The sequence below is a fragment of the Elephantulus edwardii genome, unplaced genomic scaffold, assembly GCF_000299155.1.
Source record: "Elephantulus edwardii isolate Elephantulus edwardi_28Jun2011 unplaced genomic scaffold, EleEdw1.0 scaffold00146, whole genome shotgun sequence".
Lineage (NCBI taxonomy): Eukaryota > Metazoa > Chordata > Mammalia > Macroscelidea > Macroscelididae > Elephantulus > Elephantulus edwardii.
In genome coordinates, this window is record NW_006399896.1 from 5,383,730 (window position 1) to 5,387,577 (window position 3,848).

The window sequence follows — 3,848 nt, forward strand, 5'->3', positions numbered from 1 at the left end:
CTCAATCCGTATTGGAGGCTGCAGTCCTTGACCCTCTGCAGCAAGCGCTTCAGGTCCTCTTCAGTTTCAGCAAGCAGGGTTGTATCATCTGCATATCACAGACTGTTGATAGATCTTCCACCAATCTTGACCCCACATTTCTCCTCATAGAGCCCAGCCTCCCGGATTATCTGTTCTGCATATAAATTGAAAAGGTATGCAGACAGGACACATCCCTGGCGTACACCCTTCCCAATTTTGAACCTGGATACCCCTATGGATAGCCAGCCTGAATCCTGCCATACTGTGCCATTGCATGCCATCCTCCTCATCTCTGAGACACTAGAGCCCATTGCTGAAGTCACAATGTCAGTCCATGTCGTTGGGGCTCTTCCTCTCCTTCAATGATCCTCCATCTTTCCAAGCAAGATGTCGCTTAGCTACATGTCCAAAATGTGAAAGATGAAGCTTTGTCATCCTTGCCTCCAAGAAGCACTCTGGCTGCACTCTTTTCAGGATGTATCTGTTCTCTTGGCAGTCCATGGTATGTTCTATAGTCTTCTCCAGCACTACTGGAGAAGGCATAACACTTCTCCTGTCACCCTTATTCATTGTCCAACTCTCTGATGTACAGCAGGTGATTGAGAAGACCACAGCCTGAATCAGATGCACTTTAGTCTTCAAACTGACATCACTGCTGTTCCACATTTTGGAGAGGTCTCAAACAGCAGTTTTTCAGTTCAATACGTGTCCCAATTTCCTGACTGCTGGAACCAAGGCAAGGGTGTTGTCTGTTAATTAAGCCAAGCCTTAGTCTACAAACATATCTTTAAAATCTTTGCATGCAAAACTTTGAAACATTTTAAAATATTTAATTCTTGGCATTTAAAACATTTCTTTTGCAGTTTCCTTCAAATATGTTGTTTGATTTCTTAGGTGTTAATTGCACAAACAAAAGGAAACTTTGACAACTCCAATCTTTCCCCTGTGATGATGTTCTTATTGATCCAGCGATGATCTGGGAGATTTTTGTTGAAATGTAACCTATAGTTTTTTTATCTTCTTCTATGATTCTTGTCCCCTTGCTTTCAGCAAGCAAGGTTGTGTCATCTGCATGAGGCAGGTTGCTCATGAATCTTTGAAACCTGATGCTATGTTCTTCCCTATATTGTCCATGTTTTTTGATTAGTTGGTCATTGTGAAAAGTGAACAGTATGGTGAGAAGAGAGAACCCTGGCGCACGCCATTCTTGACTTTAAACCCTGTACTATCTCATATTGTTAAAATGATTGCCTCTTGGCTTATGTACAAGATCTGTACAAACAAACCTGCAAACTTAAGTGTTCAGGAATTCCAGCACTTGTAACTATGGACTAGGCCGCCAAAGCTCCCTATAAAATATATATTAAGATGTGTGTGTGTGTGTGTATATGTGTTTTTGTTGTTGTTGTGTACTGTCGAGTCAGAACTGATCCATACCTGACCCTGTGGCAGGTTTTCAGAGAAAGTTAATCGCATGGGAGAAGATTGCGCCTCCTTCTCCCATGGAGCAGCTGGTGGATTTGAACCGTGTGTCTTTGGGGTTGCTGCACAGCTTCTTGCCATTAGAATATATATATATACATATTTAGTTGTTGCTGTTGTTTTAGTTGTTGTTATATGCCATTGTGTCAGAACCAACTCATAGCTGACTCTCCAGTGGGTTTTCAGAATCTGTAAATCACACAGGAGGAGATTACCCATCTTTCTCCCATAGAGCAGGTGGTAAGTTCGAACTGCCTACCTTTAGGTTGACAAAACACCCCTTTTTAACCAGGAGGCCATCAGAGCTCCCTATGTATATGTTATTTTATATGTATTGTTGTTGTTATGTACCTTCAAATAAAAATGGATTCAGAGCTGCCCCTCCAGTGGGTTTTCAGAGGCCAGAATGGCACAGGAGGAGACTGCCCATCTTTTTCTCTCAGAGCAACTGATGAATTACAAATACTTGCCTTTGGATTGGAAGCACAGACTCTTACCACTGAGCCATCAAACCTCCCAAGGTCGCCATACATTTGTGTGTATGTAAATTATTTATATATTATTTATTAGTATATATTCTTTTATTACACATCATGCTTGGGAGGGTGGAGGGACAGCGAAGGAGAGGAAGGCCCTCTACAAGGTGGATTGATTCAGTGACTGGGATAATTGGGATGGGAGTGTCAGAGACGGTGCGATTGGCACAGGACAGAGCGGAGTTTAGGGCTGTTGTACATAGGGTTGCTATGAGTCGCAAGCGACGCGATGGCACATAACAACAACAACAACATTATTTTATTATTATATATTATTTTATTATTATGTATACTCTATATCTATATATATACATACATACACATGTATGAAGGTATTGTTCTAAGTGCATCCAATAGCATCAGGATTTAAAAGTGCATTCAAGCCCTTCAGACAAGCAATGTAAAATGGATCTGCATTCTTGCACTGTTTAGGGCCTTCTTCCTTTTATATCCCACCCTAAGAAGCCAAACACACCCAGAACCAGTGTCTTGATGCTGGCACGTGTCTTTTGCTTGAGTCTTGCAAGGCTGTGACACTTAGAGGCACCCTGTCCAGCAGGATGTGGGGAGGGCTTCCCTTGCCAACCCACACCCCACACCCAGGACCTGCCTCATCTGTACCTCTAATTACCTAGTCACCTTTCTGGATCTCAGGCATCCATTCACTTGCCTATTTAAACAGTGGGTGTTGGTGTCTTGATAGGGCTTTCAGCTTGCCTTGTTGGAGTAAGGAGAGGAGGGGTGGTTCCGTGTTTCGGCCTTTCATTCTCAGCTCTCATGGATTCCTTTCATCTGGCGCATCTGCAGACACCTAGCAAAAATCGCTCAACTTCAGATATCACCAACTTAAGTCACTGGCAGCAGGCTCACAGGAAGCCTCCTTCAGTTCCTGGCTGTAAATCTCAGAGGGAGGAGACAGCCTATCTCAGTCCCTCAGTCTACAGAGTGGCTGCCAGATTCCAGCTACCCCAAAGATGTGTAGCCTTTGGGTCCGCAGGGCAAGTCTCACTAAGTGCTGTGCCCCAGGGCTCCCTGCAGGAGGAAATTAATCACCTTAATGCCCCAGAGCACTGATAGAATTTTAGAAACCCTGCTCAAGAAAATTATGGGTAGCAAGATGGAGGTTTGAGGTCCTAGGATGCACGACAACAACGCCAGCCTCACAATTTTTAATATTGACGCAGTCATGCGTTCAGTTCCAGGATACCGTGACAAAGTGAAGATCAAAATAAGGTAACTATTGAAATTAAGTGAAGCAGATGGACCTTTTGTTTTCTCAGTGGGTCTAAAGTTATGTTGAGAGTCTACAGAAATATCTTAGCATGAAATCTATTAGCTTTAGAAAGAAGTCTGAACTGTTTCAAGAATGGCCAGCATGTGACAGAGAGACACAAAGAAAGCATGGGCTGTGGAGGAAACAGTACCGGTAGAGCTGATTCTCAAAAGTTTGGTTGCCACAGAACTTCAGTTAGTAAAAACCTCTCCCTCTCTATGTATATATATGTATATATGTGTGTATATATATATGTATACACACAAACATATACATATATGTTGTTGTTGTTAAGTGCCATTGAGTCGCAGGTGACTCATAGTGACCCTATGAAGGAGAGTCCTTGACGCTTGGGTGCCTTTCATCCTCTCTCCAGGTTCATTGGGTTTCTGGAGGCAAGCTATTATGTAAGTGGATGCCACTCCTCCTTCCACACTTATTTTAATCGGGGAGCTCCACCCCACTCTCTGTCCACATTGGGTAGCCAACCATTAACACATTTGACACCTCAGTGTCACAGTGTTCAGCCTCACAGC